Source organism: Pogona vitticeps, chromosome 5 (genome assembly GCF_051106095.1).
Source record: "Pogona vitticeps strain Pit_001003342236 chromosome 5, PviZW2.1, whole genome shotgun sequence".
Taxonomy (NCBI): Eukaryota; Metazoa; Chordata; class Lepidosauria; order Squamata; family Agamidae; genus Pogona; species Pogona vitticeps.
This window is the reverse complement of record NC_135787.1, coordinates 160,887,868-160,906,697: the sequence shown is the minus strand read 5'-3', so window position 1 is coordinate 160,906,697 and position 18,830 is coordinate 160,887,868.

Here is an 18,830-nt window from a genome sequence, read left to right as displayed (position 1 = left end):
TTCTGCAAATGTACTCCAGAGAATTGTGACCAGAGGATTGGAAAAGATCAGTCTACATCCCAATCCCAAAGAAGGGCAGAGCCAAATAATGCTCCAACTACCATACAATTGCGCTCATCTCATACACTAGCAAGGTTATGCTCAAAATCCTCCAAGGCAGACTTCAGCAGTACATGGACCGAGAACTCCCACAAGTACAAGCTGGATTTTGAAGGGGCAGAGGAACTAGAGACCAAATTGCTTACATGGGCAGGACTATGGAGAAAGCCAGAGAGTTCCAGAAAAACATCTACTTCTGCTTCATTGACTACGCAGAAGCCTTTGACTGTGTGGATTACAGCAAACTATGGCAAGTTCTTAAAGAAATGGGAGTGCCTAACAACCTTATCTATCTCCTGAGAAATCTATACATGGGACAGGAAGCAACAGTTAGAACTGGATATGGAACAACTGATTGGGGAAAGGAGTACGACAAGGCTGTACAAAGCAAAAAAAAAAAAAGAAAAAAAAAGCAAAGTGTGCTGCTTATATACCACCCCGTAGTGCTTCAAGCACTCTCTGGGCAGTTTACAAGTTAATTATGCAGGCTGCACATTGCCCCCCTCCAGCAAGCTGGGTACTCATTTTACCAACCTCGGAAGGATAGAAGGTTGAGTCAAGCTTGAGCCGGCCACCTGGGATTGAACCCCTGCTTATTTAACTTATATGCAGAATACATCATGCGAAAGGTAGGACTGGAGGAATCCCAAACTGGAATTAAGATTGCCGGAATAAATATCAACAACCTCAGATATGCAGATGATACCACTCTCATGGCAGAAAGTGAGGAGGAATTAAAGAACCTCTTAATGAGGGTGAAAGGAGAACGCAAAAAATGGTCTGAAGCTCAACATCAAAAAAACTAAGATCATGACGACTGGTCCCATCACCTCCTGGCAAATAGAAGGGGAAGATATGGAGGCAGTGACAGATTTTACTTTCTTGGGCTCCATGATCACTGTAGATGGTGACAACAGCCACGAAATTAAAAGACACCTGCTTCTTGGGAGGAAAGTGATGACAAACCTTGACAGCATCTTAAAAAGCAAAGACATCACCTTGCTGACAAAGGTCCGCATAGTCAAAGTTATGTTTTTTCCAGTAGCAATATATGGAAGTGGGAGCTGGACCATAAAGAAAGCTGACCGCCGAAGGATTGATGCATTTGAATTGTGGTGCTGGAGGAGACTCTTGACAGTCCCCTGGACTGCAAGGATCTCCATTCTATCCATTCTAAAGGAAATCAACCCTGAGTGCTCACTGGAAGGAGAGATCCTGAAGCTGAGGCTCCAATATTTTGGCCATCTCATGAGAAGAGAAGACTCCCTGGAAAAGACCCTGTTATTAGGAAAGTGTGAAGGAAAGAGAAGGGGACGACAGAGGATGAGATGGTTGGACAGTTTCATCGAAGCTACCAACATGAATTTGACCAAACTTTGGGAGGCAGTGGAAGACAGGAGGGCCTGGTGTGCTCTGGTCCATGGGGTCACAAAGAGTCAGACACAACTCCAGGCCACTGCTGAAGCCTGGGCATCTAGGCTTAGAGATGAAAGCACCCTAAAAACAAAGAAATGCTAGGGAAACCTTGCGTTATGAAACATTTTCCAATTTTGCCTTCTAAAGTTTTTCACATGAGTTTAGATGCTGCTTTAGCAGTATACCATTTAGGTATTTTTAAGAACAAAAAAGCAATTTTAGAGCAGGGTGCTCCTGAAACAGAACAGAAAATGAGTCAATTTTGTTGGGTAGGCACATGTAGCCTACAAAACCTTTTGAAGTTCAAGTAATGTATTGAAAGAAACGAGAGCTTTGTGAATATTCCCAGTGATTTATATACCATGTGACTATATGTAAATATATTTTGCTATAAATGAAGTAGGAAATTGAAACAATTCAAATAACCTGTGTGATTAGTCCCTAAGTTACATCCAGTCACTTCTATCAGATTTTGTGATTATATGATCATACCCTTTTTCGGGACTTGCAAAAGGCTTTTATTTGATGCAGAAATTTAAGTTTAAGCATATAAGAAAGTGAAGTGGGAAGGGTGAAGTTAACTGATAACTACATTTCTTACATTTTTGAGAAATGGTTTCTTCTTATGGCCTGTCCAACTCAAACTCTCCACTCTCACCACTTGGAGGACTAGCAGCTCACTCATTGTGGTGGAAATGTCGCTCGTTAAGCAAAAGCGCACATTTTGTTCTGGATCAGAAGCATCTCAGCAATGGCTTTACCACTGATTCTTAATTTGCCTCTTAAAAAGTAAGATTGCGTGCATCTTTTTTAAAAGTCCAATTCTTTCATTTCAAGCTAAAAATAGGGTGACAGAGGGACCGTGGGATAAGCAGCTGGAGCGGAGCGAGTTGGTTGCCATAGTAACCAATGAGCCATTTAGCAGCACTTGCCTTGGTTGTATAGTTGCTAGGGTTATTTTCTTCTCTCAAGCTATGGGGGGAGAGGGGGAAAGAGGGGGCTGCAGAGCACCATACATGTCCAGTTTCCTATTATACAGCTCTCTAACCAAGAGCACCCCTTTCATGATGTTGGGTTCCTTGCTCTATGGGATATATATGCAAGCATCTATTTATGTATATAAACTATGTATGTAGACTTCCTTTTACATTTCTTCTATTTAAAAAGTTTATTGTTTAATCAGAGGAGGAGATGACATGCTTTTATGTGACTGTGAAGACAAACAGCAGCTTTTGAACTGAAAATGTGCGGCACAGGTTCTCAGTTACCAAAAATGCAGTTATGCATTCTTCTTCATTATCCCTTTTCATTGTGTTCTCCCCACATCAAGTAGGTCTGGTGTGAAGAATAATTTGCGGTGGTCACTTGCTGAGGCCCATGCTCCAAGTAGGGGTGTAATGCTGAACCCTGGAACTGTGTTGCTTAGGCGGTATTCTTCTTTGCTGTTTGTTGTACTTTCCTCCCTAGGGCCTGGAATGTCTTAGTCCTACCACCGAGACATTCTAACTTGGTCAGAAGTTAGAAGGAGCCGTTGGGTCTACACGGACAGCTTGGGCAGTTCTGGTCATCTGTGGCCATGACAAGTTAACCCTTGCAGTTACGTTGTCTTGTTTATTTAAAGTCAGATGCTTCCCTGTGTTTCCAGGATATTCCAACAGATAACAGATAACACTATACAGAATACATCTCTGTTCAGTGCAGTTTTCCATGTCCAGAATTATTGTTCTCTTTTTACCTTAAAGCATACTACGGGAGGAATAAGAAGAAGAAAAAGGGAACGAGGAGGAGCAATAGCAGTCAAAGCACAAGCAAATTTCCCTCTTTTCTCTTAACAGTCATAAAAACTGCCAAGAGGAAGAGTTGTAATGAGAGAAGAGGTGGTAAGAGAAGGTGAATTTCTTCAATGGCAATTTTTGTCTCAGAGTTGGCACAGTTCAGGGAGCACCCTACTTTACCTCACTATTTGAACATTGTGGCTGCCCATTCCCCTTTTGCTGTAGCCATATGGATTAAGAAATTCCTACCACATTCCATACAATGTTTTGGCTAGCCATCTTCTCTCAGCCTAATGTTTCCAGAAAGAAACATTTACCAAATTTTTGGAACACTCATGGCATTGGAATTATTTCTGAGAAATCCAACGAAAGAGAGGCCTGTTGGAAATTAGAGGTGTGATCTTCAATTTACTTCCCAGAACAGACCCACTGAAGGCAGTAACAAACAAATCAAGGGGTCAGGTGGTAGAAAGTAATTTCCTTGAGTGATGTCTGGGTGATTTCATGCTGATTTGGAAATACAGAGAATTAGTAAAAAGTGTGTCAGCAAAAAATACAGATGCAAGTTGTAGTATGCATGAGCTAGTGTCCTGTGTAAGTGCTTGATTTCATGTTATGGTTGTATAGTTTGGTTGCAAGAACTCGGCTGATTCGGTGTTTTCCCATAAATTCTGATGTATATTACCTTATGCAAGCATTGGACCAGTATAGGAACGAGGGTTATAGATTCACACAAATCCTTAGTCTAACTCTGAGACATTTATCTAGATAGTTTGACCTGTAAGAAATGCAGTGATCCACCTGTTTACCTCTTAATGCTGGTTGGACTATGACATCACTCAAGAAAAATCTTCAGTTGCTAAGAATCTGAAGAAGACTTCCATAAAATGACCTTCATTTTAAAATGTTCCCCATCCTGAGTGGCCCTGGTTGATTTTACCAGGCTGCAAGTTCTTCATCAGATTTAATACAAACTGCTTAAATCAAATGAATAATTCCAAAGCAAATAAAATATACTCTCTGGTAATGCTTTATGGCATCACTTTCGTAAGATAATTTCATGGTAGGTAGGGGGACCAACTTAAATAAGGCAAGAATCAAAGTATTGACATAAAAATGCAGATATCTTCATTTTTCAAATTTGCATAAGTGTTAGATCAGTAGATAAAGTAGGGTTTTTGTTTTTATTTTTGGTAAATGTTTATTTGTTTTATTTTTATTGTATTCTTCCCTGTTGTAAGCCGCCTAGAGTAGTCCTTTGCGACTAGATAGGCGGGATATAAATAAAATAAATAAATAAATAAATAAATAAATATTGGTCTTATAGCCTCATGGCGCAGTGGTTAAACTGCTGTACTGCAGCCAAATACTGTGCTCACGACCTGGGGTTCAATCCCAGGTAGCGGCTCAAGGTTGACTCAGCCTTCTATCCTTCCGAGGTTGGTAAAATGAGTACCCAGCTTGCGGGGGGGGGCAATGTGTAGCCTGCATAATTAACTTGTAAACCGGCCAGAGAGTGCTTTGCTTTTTTTTTTTTTAGATCATGAACATCTCTCCAATTCTTAGAATTTAATTTTATTACATGGGGAAGAGCTTGTTTTTGAGGGAATATGTGGGAATTGTTTTTGAAACAGAATATTTATAAATGTGACATGGAAGATCCACAACTGTCAAATTCCAAGCCATTTTTTGCCAGTCCTTTTGACAACCTGATATTAAACTTGTTTACTAAGAAGAAGATGGCATTGATCCTAGTGGGTCATTTCATGGTAAAGGTGATTAAGATTTCAACACTAGAATACATCTGTCATGAATTCTAGTTAATCTCCTATATATAGGATTGCACTGCCAGCTACTCACAGGACAGCAGCTACAAGCAAGCTGTGGATAGTGGAGTGGTATTTCTGTAGACAGGGACAGCTACTCTACTACAATAAACATATGAACCTCATCTGCAGAGCAAATGGTTGTATCACATCCCAAGGTACTCCTGCAGCAACCATCATGGTAATTTTGGTGCAATTGTGTCCTTGGGCTGCACAGAAGTGTCCTGTGATTACAGGTTTTCTAAAATTAAATGTGCATATGCATTCTCTTCAAAGCTTAAGACTGCAAGGATATTGCATCATGTTTGCCCTGGAAATCTTTAAAATATATAATCTATCTATCTATCTATCTATCTATCTATCTATCTATCTATCTATCTATCTATCTATCTATCTATCTATCTATCTATCTATCTATCTATCTATCTATCTATCTATCTATCTATCTATCTATCTATCTATCTATCTATCTATCTATCTATCTATCTATCTATCTATCTATCTATCTATCTATCGTCATTATGATAGTATTGTGTCAGTACTTTGCCATCTGAATAGTTGCCACTTCATTTCTGGGCCAAATTCAATGTACTGGTTTTAACTTTTACAGCATGAAACAGTTTGGTGCCTCGTTACCTGAACGAGTGTCTCCTCCAATATCGACACATCTTAAAGTGTTTGCTCCTTCATTGAGTGCCCTGGCCTCATGTTACTGTTCTTTCAATGTCAGCTGAACACCTTTTACATTTACTCAGGAACTGTTTTTGGTACATTTAGACAATAGTGCTCTTCTGTGCTGCATCTGATTTTACCTTTACTTTGGTTTTATATGCCATGGTGTTTTTATTTTTTACTGCAGGCTTTATCTTGATTTTATGTACTGTCTCAAGTTACTGACTGATCTTTTATTTTATAGCTTTAAATGGTTCTTACACCACCAAGAGGACTTTTGTTATCAAATGATTTAAGTGTGCAATGAATGAATGAATGAATACATAAATAGTGTCATGATAGATTCTAAATGTTCAAATTGCTTCTATTTTTTGGCCTATTTGTTCTCTCCTTTCTTCTCTTCTCTTATGCATGCTTAGGTTGTAGCCATTTATTGTAGAGAGAGGCATGAAACTATCATTGTCATTGTCAAAGAGGAATAGGTAGCATCCCATGCCCAGGCAAAGTGCTTATACTCTATTTTTGGTTGTGACCAAAGGAGGGTTGTGTAGGATCTCCATTATGAGACTGGGTAGAAAGTGAAACTCTTACACCTACAGTAGGTCTATGATGTGGGACTAAATGATGAGGCTGAACCTGTTGTTACCTACCACACGCTGAACTAGTACAGCTGGTTTTTCCCTTTTCCCCTCATTTTTTGTATTCTGTAGCAATAGTAATTTAAAACAGTTTTAGAAATATTACACCACATCAGGAGATGTATATGCTTAAAAGATCAAGGACCCTAGGAGTAGAGGAGGTGTGCACATGACTCTTCATACCTTCTAGCATGTGTACATCTCAGAGAAGGAAATAAGCTTCAGAATGGAGAAAAATGATTCTTGCATCACCAGCTTGTAGCTATGATGAGGAAGAAAACGATGCTGAACACATTGAATATCAACAACAGATGGATGTTCTGCAGTGATGGTACAGGAAAATTGATGGCTTTCCTAGATAAACCACCCATCTAACTTGAAGGACAAATTTTGTATAATTTATTCCCTCCCATTTTCCACCAGTAGTAGCCATACTTGCCTTAACTATTTAATGAATATATTCTATTCTCTCCAATTTTCACTGGCCTGATGGCTATCCTCATGGATGATTGTGTGTCCCCTTAGCAGACTAGGAGGCTGGTAAACTTGTCCCTGGGTGACTTTCCTACTTTTTATGCAACTGCTTTCAGTTTGATGCCAGTTCAGATTTGGTGCTAACTTGATATTCTGACATGAGCCTGCTCCTCTATGTTATTTGCTGTCCAGAGGCAGTGGTCAAGATGATCCTTAGGATATGAATTGTGTTAGAAGTGCATCCTAAAAGACAAATACTTTGGAAAGAAATCATAGCTGCTAAATCAGTCACAAGGCCCCAGGAAATTACTGCTCACTGGATCTACAAATGACAAAAAGAAGTCCTTCTGGTTCTATGAAGGATCCACTTGGTCCAAGATAATTTTAGCAGCAAGTAATATGTTTTTGTAGTATGGTCAATTATGTAACATTTTATCTGAAGAACTCTCAGGTATATGCTGTCTAAACCTAGTATCTTGTTAATGCTTAATTTGAAAATTAACCTCCCAAATGACTATTATTACTTTTATTATTTTCTCCCTCAAAAAACAAAGAACTAATGAGGGCATAGTTGGAAGATGCTGGGAAGGGTTGCTTTAAGTTGAAATCAACTTCATGGCACATAATTAATTTTTATCTGCCCAGCGTCCTCAGTATTGAAGAGAAATGTAAAGAAGTAATTTTGTTTCTCTTCATTCTCTCTATTTCCTTCATTAATCCTTTCATAGTTTTGTTGTTTAATGACTCAAATGATATCCTGCATCTCATGTATTTATAGAGAGTGTTACTGTTTATTTTTATTTTGCATACATTCATCAAATCCTTTTTTAAAATTTCTTCTTGTTGGACTACATCTGTTTCATCATAGTTTGAGCCCTTTTAATTGCCCTCAATGGGGCAAGATTTCCACCTTTTAATGAAAGCCTTCTTGCATTCTTGAACTTCCTTGCTTATCTTCCTTTTAGACTTGTTTGTTCTTCTGATACAAGTATCAGTGTGATTGTCAGCTAGTGAGGTGGTTTGCTATAACAAAAAATGCCAGTGGTGAAACTATTAACTAACTGCTTTTCTGTCCCAACTTTCCACTAAAAAAAGATACTGAAAAAAGCACTAAACTAAAAAACAAACCTGTTAAAATCAATAATTAGCAAATCTCTAAGCAAATTAAACAAAGAAGCAAATGTTAAAGCAAAGTGCCCTTAACAGTCCAATCAGCTCCTCCAGACCTTAGTAGTCTACCTAAGGCTTTAAGTAGGTTTAGGTTTTATCTTTGCTTTTTGACCAGACTTTCACTGCCCTGATCTGACTTCTTCATAAACTAGTGACGTCTCTTAGGGCCTTGCATAATGGGAAAAATATGTACAAGTACAAAAGAAAGCATATTAGATTAAAATAAACTGCAGCCTGCTTAGCTGAAGAGACCAAATTCCAGCTAAAGTGTGTGTGTGTGTGTGTGTGTGTGGAGAAATAAAAATGGGAATAGGTAATGGATAATGCATTTGACTCCTCAAATGAAATTAATTTTCTACATGGATAAAGATTCCCTTGATTGAAAACTATGTGGAACTGTCATATGTTTGTGTGAACATGCTGTGTGCTGGAAGAATTTGTCCCCTGAATTTTTCAGTTTGTGGTTACTGTGATTGCAGTGAAGTAAGTGAGAAGGTGACTACATGGGCATCTAGTCCAATGTTTGGTTGGCTGCAGAGATGGGCTGAATTGTTCCTAAAGACAGCAATCAAATGATATCTTTACTGGAGTGAAGCCTGTCCCCAGAACTATCTTACCTGGGCCTTTCTGCCCCCCTGTCAAAGGCTTCTACTTTTTATTTTTGGTGTAGGTAGGATGGCTCTGTTTTGTTTTGTTTCCAGCATAATCGATCACTGGAAATGAACCAAAAGCAAGCCTTTCTCTTTGAATTGCCAATACATGCACTCCTCACAGAACAACGTACCTGTTTAATGACTGGTCAGACTTTCGACCCCTATGACCTGCTTGCATCTTACCATGCCTCTTCTTGATGGCACATGACTTATTACTTCTGTACTTCAGACATTTAAAAAAGTACAAAAGCCGAATAGAAAACTTCATTTGAGAGCAACGTGGGGGTGTGTGGGTTGTTTACTTTCTCAACCAGCTCTTCAAGCGAAAAACAAATATCTGCCCCCCCAAGGTTGAGCGTCTCGAAGGGTAGCAAATTCTTGATTATTTACTTGCATTTTATATGTTCACCATGGGGATGAAGGGAAGAGTTTCTATCCTGTATACAACTCTCCCAATCAAAAATAGAACTACTCCTTGGCTGGTTTTGAGCACTTCTTTATTTGTTTCAGAACATTGCATAATGTAAAATTATGAACATACTGTATATGAAATATAAAGTTAAAACCAATTTAAAATGTTAAAATGATAAGACTATTTTTGACCAGAGGTTTTGACCACTATGCACCATGATTTGCCTGCAATTTCTCCTTTAATTTTCTGTCCCGCTGTGAGGGAGTCTCATCCCATGCGCACAGGGACGGGCGGGGATTCATCCAAAATGGGAAGTAAACAAACCAGCTGCCAGCTGCAGCCCCGATGGAGCTCTTGACAAGCCCATACACACGTAGCTTAAAGGGAACGTTGCTTGCATGGGTACAAGCACCATTTTTTGGTTTCCTTCAGTTGCCAAATATGTATGGTGGGCCCTGGTCTCTGTCTCTGACCCTGTCATTCTCTCTCTGAGGCAGCCCTGTTGAGAATAGATAGGGGTATCCCCATGAGTTACTAACCCCCTTGTCCATTACATGAGGACAGGATAGTTTAATGCTTCATTACTGTTCTCACAAATTTTGTCTTTCCATCCCAGTTTCATTCCCAACAACCAGACACCATTTTATGTCTAGTGATGAGCATACTCACTTCATAGTAGAGATTTCTGTTGGAGTGTCCCTCAACCCCAGTTTTCCCCCAAAGATTATATTTTGTTTGTAAACTTCTGTAATTGCTTCGGTTCCCCCAGACCTGTAGATAACTTCCCTCTCATGCAGGACTAGTAGTGTTTTAGCTATGTAAAGGTCAGCATTTAGATAACTGGGATAATAATTGGTACTTTTAAATGAAATCAATTTTAAGTATTCATTGGCTCACAACAGTACTTTTGAACAACTCTTGCCCATTTCTGAGGTCCTTGGGGTTTTTCTAGTGGATCATAGCCATGAGTCAGATCAGTCAAATGCCTTCGCTTCTACTGCCCTCCGTGATGCCCTAGTTTCTGCCACCTGAAGCATTCATCAGGCCTTCCAGCTGAGTAGATTTGTCTGGGATCCCGGCGCTAAAATGTCAAGAGTTACCAGCCCCATCATTATTAGCTACTCTCTCTGTTCTCCAGGTGAACCAAACAGTTCCATCTCTTTCCCCATCGCACTGCCGCATGTGTATCTATGTATTCATATCTATGTAATTTATCTGTCACAGTGTAGTTTGTCATCTGCTTGAAAGAGGGAGGCAGCCAGAGTCTTTCTCTTATTGTTATCTCTGTCAGTGGGAGAGGAGTCCATTGCACAGGTTTATACACATGCACAAGTTAGTGATCGAGTTAATTTGTAGGGCTGCAGAAGTGCATGGGATTATAATGTGGTGTGTGTCTCACCACCTCCCTCCCTTTTGTTTCTTTCTCAGATTTTTTTCTGTTTCCTGATTTTAATGGCTACCCAGTGATGCCTAAATCCTCTCAAAATTTTACAAATGGAGACTGCACTCTCCCTGTTGTTTCTTGCCCCCCTCCTCCTTTTCCTTCTGCCGCCATCTCTGCCATCTGAAAGCTTGCTGCCAAGTTTATTTATTTATTTACAATATTTTTTAGCCGCACCAGTGCCAGTTGGCAAACAATGGTCTGGGAAAGGGAGAATGAGGCCAGCCACTGGGATGATTTTATGATATCTGCTGTGACAATATTTTACATTTTCTGGCTTTGGGGTCATCTTAAAGAAACCACAAATGCATCAGAGTAAATGGTGTGAATTATGTGTGTAACCTGCTTTTCCTGGTATTCATTCCACTGCATTTGCAAAGAGACCAAGGGAAGTGGCATGAGGTGTGACAAAGCAGCAGTTTGGCATGGTGAGTAAAGGACTCCAGACGGCTCTAGCTGGAAGCACAGCTGCCTAAGTAGCGCAGCAGGTATTAAAAGCCAGCACCCACTTTTAACCCGCAGTAGCCAGGAAGATATTGTCAGAAGACGCTATGGAGAAAACACTAGGGAAAAGGGATTCTAGTATACATCTAGTTAAGAATAATACCACTTTTTAATAAAAATGGACTAGAGAGCTATTTATATGAGCTTGGTATGCAGGGTTGGGAAAAGAAAAGTGTATAGCAGATTCTAGTGCCAGGCTCCAGTGACATGTTTCTGATGGACTCCATCGCTTTTGTCAGCAGAAGCAGAACTTTCTTTTCTATCTGCACCTCTCTCTGGCATCAAAACCCTCCTCTGGAGGATTTAATCAGCATTTTGGATCAGATATCTGGGGAGCTGAAGGGGCTCCTTCTTGATTCTTCTGGTACAAGTGACAGAATCCAGTGGACACACACTATTAAAATCAATAGGACTTAAGTTAGACATGAATAATGATTGATTTCAGTGGGCTTACGTAAAATATGCCCAAACTTATTTATATAATTTATGGTGGTGGCAACATACCTGGTAGAATGTATATTCAGGTTTTCTCACTTGATAAATTCATGTTTTCCTTTAATAGCATGAGGTGGAAAACCATTTTTTAGCTTCATTTGTGAAAACAGCTGAAGTGCTTCTCCATGTGCTTGATTTGCTGGATGAAACATGAGCATTTTTTCATCACAATTCACACAAAAATGTATGTTGTAGGAAAATTATAGTCCAGCTACAGTGTAAAAATCATGCTGCTTATATACCACCCCATAGCACTTAAAGCACTCTCTGTGCTGTTTACAAGTTAATTATGCAGGCTCCACATTCCCCCACCCCCCAGCGAGCTGGGTATTCATTTTACTGACCTTGGAAGGATAGAAGGCTGAGTCAGCCTTGAGCTGGCTACCTGGGATGGAACCCTGGGTCTCGAGCATAGTTTTGGCTGCAGTACAGCAGTTTAACCATTGTGCCACGAGGCTGCTTTAACCAAATTATCCTGACCCTGACTCATGTACTCTTTCTGTGATAGCATACTTTCTTTGCTCTGTTGATTTTTGTGTGGAATCCTATTGTGCAGATATGGGATATGGATTTGAACATCCATGGAAACATGGGGTGGGATGGGGATTGGAGCTGGAAATTGGTAATCAAATAGATGGTTAAATACCCCTTGAATTTGTTGTTTTTCTGATCCCAGTTGCTTTTCCTTGTGGTTTCCTAACTAAAATATACTATGTTGCATAGGAGTGTGAGATCCAACTAGTAATGCTCATACAATTTCACAAGAAACTAATACAATTAGATATATATTTTATAAAGGTAAAGGTTCCCCTTGACATTTTTAGTCCAGTCTTGTCTGACTCTAGGGGGTGGTGCTCATCCGGCTTTCAAGCCGTAGTGCCAGCGCTTGTCCGAAGACAGTTTCCGTTGTCACATGGCCAGTGTGACTAGGGAATGCCGAGGTGGTACCTATTTATCTACTCGCATTTACATGCTTTCAAACTGCTAGGTTGGCGAGGAGCTGGGACAAAGCAATGGGAGCTCACTCCATTGCGTGGATTTGATCTTACGACTGCTGGTCTTCTGACCCTGCAGCACAGGCTTCTGCGGTTTAGCCCGCAACAATACCATGCTTTAAAAAATTACTGGCTTTACTCTTGTGGTGAGTTCTTTATTTAGGGTTCCTTCACATTCACATACCCAACAGCATGTAGTAATTTTCAGACTTAATAATCTTAAACAGATTCCATTCATCCAGTGCATAAACATTCAGATTCATATATGTAGATTTTTTAAATGAAGTGCACATTGTTGTTGCTGTCATTTATTTCTTAAGGTCTGTTTCTGCATCCCTAAATGAATCCAAGTGAGAAATCTTTGTTGCTTTCATATCAGTTTATGCACAGGCAACTATTTCAACGATACAAGTGAAGGAATTGAATATAGTGCATTAGAAAGTTGGTGCTTTCTAAGAAACAAGTACACTGACAATTTGTGATAGGCTTTTTTTTTAAGGAATAACCAAGAGCTCTTCAGGTAATAATGTGAAGTAGCATAAACAAAAGAGTAAAATCAGTGGCTGAATCCCATGTTGCATCAGAAGTAAAGGGTAATTGTGAATAATACAACCAGGAGGATGTGGTTCTTTTCTTCTTTCTTTAGAGGAACGCCTTCTGGTGCAAGGCACCCAGTGTTTATAGTGATATTAGGCCTATAGTAACTTCCTGTGAGGTGGAGATTTTGCATTCAGTGCATACCATATTTATTAATTAAACAGATGAAAAGAGGCCAAATGTATGATGGGGCATTAAGACACCTCTTATGGAATTTGATTAGCTTTGGTTCTAAAAGCAATGAAGTGAGGTGCCACAAAAAAGGTTTGCCTTGCAAAAATAAAATTCCATATAGAGTGCATGCCTCTTTTTCTATATTCTAGTCTTCACCTGTAACTTCTTATGCACAAGGAAGCAGCAGAAAGGCCCATTTTCATTGTACGTATGTTCCAAAAGTGTATGCAAGACAAAGAGAACGAGATCCCCTTGAGACCCTGGCTTCTGCTTTGCTTCGCAGAGGGCTGAATGTGACCCATTCCCACCCCATAGCTGCCTCTCTCTGTTGAATATAAGCAGTAAAGCTTATCTATAATGGTCCTCTCTCGTAACTAAGCAACCCAGGAAGTCTCTGCATGGTAAAATATAAATAAATTCTTAATATGGAATGAAAACTGATGGCCATGTTAACAGTTCTCTGACACCTGCAACTACCATTTGAGATCCTAAAGTGCTTTAATAGATCTATTACATTAAAGAAAGCATACGGGGAAATGCCTACATACATACCTGTTACATTGTGGTAGAAATGTTACCCCTTCTTCATAGATCCCCAGTCAGAGTTTGAAAAAGTTACATTTTTAAACTACAGCTTGAATCCCTACCAAGTGTAGCCCTTGGGGGATTTTAGGAGCTATACTCTCAAAAATTAACTTTTCTATGATCGTGGCCTTTGGAAATCTCACCTTGCCCATGTGCTTGCAAGCCACTCTCCAAAGCAGAAAGAGTTGAACACGTTTTTTAAAAAACTCCTCTAAAATGAAAGTGAAGATTCTCAAGATTCTGTTACAGAAATCCATGCCTCTCCCCCTGCTTTGGCCCTGAACAGAATTGCAATAAGCATAAGTGGGAGGAAGATGTCCCTGTGATGTTTATTTCAGGGGGTGACTACGCCCATGCAATACACGCAATTCATAGTCCCCCCAGACACCAGTCTGCATCAGTTCCTAGGACAACTGGGGGCCAGAGGATGGTTCGAGCAACCTTATCCACTTACAGTCTTGCCATGGTGTGGTTACTCTGGAGGAAGGGGTGATGGTCTTTTGGTGGTCAAGGTGAAACCTTTGAGCACAGGAACCTGCTAGACAAGCAGCAGGACCTGACATATGTGAGCTTTTCTTGCAGCCATCACATGCCCAACGCCAACCCACCCCCAGTTAGCTATAATCTTTTCTACACTGTCTTGCTGCCCTTAAAACAGACTTTGACAGTCCAATTCAGAATGCCCTCAGCTTACCTTTTGTTTCGTGCCTCCTCGAAACACCCTGCCAATCTTGTTCTCTCATCTTTCCCTTCCCATTTTCCTCCCTCCTTCCCCCCACCTTTTGCTATTTTTCCATCTTCTCCTTTCTCAACCCACTGCCTTTTGCCTTCTCTTCTGTTCCTCCTCCTATAACCAGCACATACAGAAACTGGCAGAATTGCAAAAACCGGATAATTCCAAATGGAACAGCTGGTGTGTCCTCTACTTGGGAGTGAATACTGGAGAACATGAAAAGCACTTATTGAAAATGAGGTGAAGAGCGGGGGTGGCAACAAATCAGAAGAGAAGCACATGGATTGCTTTTAGAGAAGTAATGAAGAAGAAGAGAAAGAAGAAAGAAAACTGTTGGCATGTCATGTCTGTCAATCCTTTTTCTCTTCAAGTCATGGGAGACCCAAATGCATATGTTGTGCCAGGGGGTTAAGGGACATGTGCATCCCTGGCAAATGGGTGTGGCTGACAGCAACCACAGGCAGTCCTGCTTATGGTGCTTTGCATCGCTTGTTCTGCTCTCAAGCCTGGGTAACAGTCTTTTTTACTTCTACATCAGTCTTTCTCACTTTGGCAGTTTTCAGATGTGTTGGACTACAATGCCCATCCTTCTCAGGCAACTGGCAAGGGATGCCTGGAGTGGCCATTCTAAGACAACTAGGGGAAGCTGAGTTGGGAAGGGCTAATATACATGGCCTTATTTCAGTACTGAGGAGATAGAATGCGGTTTTATGATCAGACCCTTCTTCTAGTCATTGCTGCTTATGCCTGAGCAGAAACCATGAAGTTCCAGAGAGCTATTACTGTAATGTCTTTAGCATGGAATTTTCCGTTATTCCAAAATGGCTTTGCATAGGGTTGGCCCACATGTGATTCTAGCTGAGCTAATGGTTGGGTCAGTCCTACCATTAACAGAGTAAGCTGAGTGTCTCTGGCAAGTAGTATTGATGGGTCAGAGATAGGAAATGTTTGTTGCTTGTTTTGAACTACAACTCTCAGAATCTTACTGCTTGCATGGCAGATTCTGGGAGCTGCAGTATAATAATCAAAGATATCCCATCTGTGAGGAGAAAAGTGGCAGCAATGGGTTAGAGAGTAGAACTGTGTGTGCTACATAACCTGCCCCCAGGGACCACCTGTGGATGGGTGTGTGTGCCTAACTCAAACATTTCAAGGAGGCAGCCTCTGCCACAGTCACAGGCCACCAATGCCTGCTGCACATCCACTAAACTAGGTTGCTGCCACCAAATATGGCAGGAGACCCTGTCTCATTGCCAATGTTGATGTAACATTCATTTGCTAGTCTAGCTGACATCTGGGCGATAGGAATCATGCCCTTCACCTCAGACAGAAAATTGCTTTTGGGCTGGCTCCCACCAAGGAAAAGGAAGTGAGCACTATGACTTCCATGTAGGGCTGCTCTGTCCTTCAGGTGTAGTACACACACAGTGTGCCACCAAACAGCAGAGAATCTCTCAAGCCAAACTTTCCTGGCAGTCTGTTTGGGAAAGGTTTTCCATGCAATACAAAATATTCATAGTAGATGAACCAGCTCTACAGGTTGGCTTGGATCCTACATTGGTCTTCTACTCAAGCATGCAAGCACTGATGATTTCTCCCACTTGGAAAAAGAGACAGGAAGCTGCAAAGGGAAGAGGGCAGTGGGAATACTTTGGTTCATAGAAGCACATTTTTTTCTGTTAAAGAACTGAAAGTCAGTAGAATCCAGGTCATTATGTCTCATACTGTGCAGCAATTGCCTTGCAGGAACATCATCATAGTTTCAGCCACCTTACATGTTGTGTGTGCCTTAATGAGCACCCCTTTGTATTTTGCCAATATGAATATAATATTTTCGGAGAACACTGGGAAATTTCTGATCACCACTCTGGAATTAATATCCTTCTGGAGCTCTGCCACAAATGCTTGAGCACCTTCTAGATCAGTGAACTACAAAAATTCATGCCAATCACCAGACACCATTTCCTGCAGTGATTTGTCTTCTGAGTATATTTCTCCCACAATTTCCCCTACCTCCTTTGGATTCCCTACATATCGTCAAGAACTTAGAGTACATTCAAGGACAACTACATCAGACCTGTATCAGTCACATCAACGCTCTGAATAGATACTGCACTGTAGAACAGAAGTAATTCTCTCTTGCAGCTGTTGGCATGTCATGTCAAATAGTTAAGCTGTTTGTTTATTTATTTAGTCACACTATCAGGGCATCATTCTTCCAAGATGGTTTACAAAGTTTAAACCAGCATAAAATCATTAAGTGCACAATGACAACTCCAGCTCAAACCTAAAACAAATAGTTGTACACAGATACACCATACTAAATCCAAACAAAACTATCTTCAGGGTCCTTTTAATGGCCATACCTACCTTTCACAGATGAAACACCATCTCTGAAAAGGCCATGTCTCTATTACCTGCCAGGCTCTGGGTTTTTATTTGTGAGACAGAGAACAGGGTGTCTGAGAACTGTTTTAAGGCCCAGGGAAGCTCCGATGAGGGTAAGCAGCCCTTCAGTCAGCCAGTCCTTCTGAGATTAGTACCAGCACTTTATCAACTCTCACTGAAGAAGTCTTTGTCAAGTATCGCAGGAAACCAGGTTTCCCAGGAACAGAACTGCAAGACTTCTTAGCTTGCACAGAATGTTTTAGATTAGATTTCTTCAGAAACTCATATCTGCATTACATATTAAATTTCCTTTGGTATATTGCTGGTTCATACAGCTGAACAACAACTTTGAAAAATATGCTATTTATTCCCTTATTATATCAGTTCTTCTGGGGGTTTTGCTTCACCCTGATACGGGTTTTGGGTTCAGCTGTGCTTAACACTCTCTTCTGTACAAGTTCACAAAATGTCCATGTTACTGTGTAACTTGTGGTGCACAACAGTTGAAAAGCAGATATGGGGAAACGGGTGGGTGTTGTTGTTTTGTTTTTGGCCTTTCGGGCTACTACTCCTAGAAGACCAGATCCAGCCTGGCCATTCTGGCAGATGTAATCTGATAGTGTACCTTGAGCCAACTCAAGACCTGGCACTTTAGGCAGGCCTTCCCTCCTGTCAATATCTAATTTATTTGCTATTTTCAATTGTATTAATGTTGTTGTTTTATTTTTTTTATTATTCTTGAGTGTTGTTAGCCGCCCAGAGTAGACTTTGGTAAACAAACAAACAAACAAAATTTTCTGTGCTAATGACTTAGTTGCAAGGTAAACTAATCATTGCAATACTATGATGACTTAGATTGGTGCACATGTGAACTCGCAGCTACTCTGAAACTACCTCCCACAACAGGTTGTGTGAGTTGGCCCTAACATGTGAAGATAACATTTTATTGTTGCAGCACTTTGAAATCTGCTGTAGTTGCTGATGAGCTGTGAAATAACATTGCTAATAGATATAAATGGATATAATATAAAGAAGTCCATATTTTCACAGTGCACCTGTTATATAGATATGAAAGCTGGCAATTTCAGTGTGGGAAAGATGTCAAAATCCATCAAGGTTCTTCAGTTTCTCTTGGCTACAACTGGAGGTGTCGTGATTTTCTATATTTTCTATATCTTACTATAACTACAGAAAAAATATTTTTTTAATGCAGAGGGATTTGTAGACTTTTCAACACATGTGCTTTGTGCATAGATTTATTTCATTTTTTAATTTTTAAAAATTTGCTAGTTAATCCTGTTGCAGATTGCAGAGGAATAATATTTAATTTAAGGCATGCATCAATTTTTAATCTATAAGAAGAAATTAAGCAAGATATTTGAAACATTGCGGCACTATGGGCTTGTTTGGATATCTCTTTGATACCTGGATATATCTTAGGATGAGAAAGAATTTCATTTTACTTCATTTTTTTATAATAAATTACCCCAATTCACAGATGTCTTCATATCTGGGATAGAAAAATAGGGGGGGGGGGGAAGCAAATACAGAAGAAAAGGGAACTGACGATTTCATCCGTCCGTCCGTCTGTAATTCCTTCCTTCCTTCCTTCCTTCCTTCCTTCCTTCCTTCCTTCCTTCCTTCCTTCCTTCCTTCCTTCCTGCCTGCCTGCCTGCCTGCCTGCCTGCCTGCCTGCCTTCCTGCCAGCCTTCCTGCCAGCCTGCCTGCCTGCTTGCCCGCCAGCCCGCCCGCCCGCCCGCCCGCCATGTTACGTTACGTTACG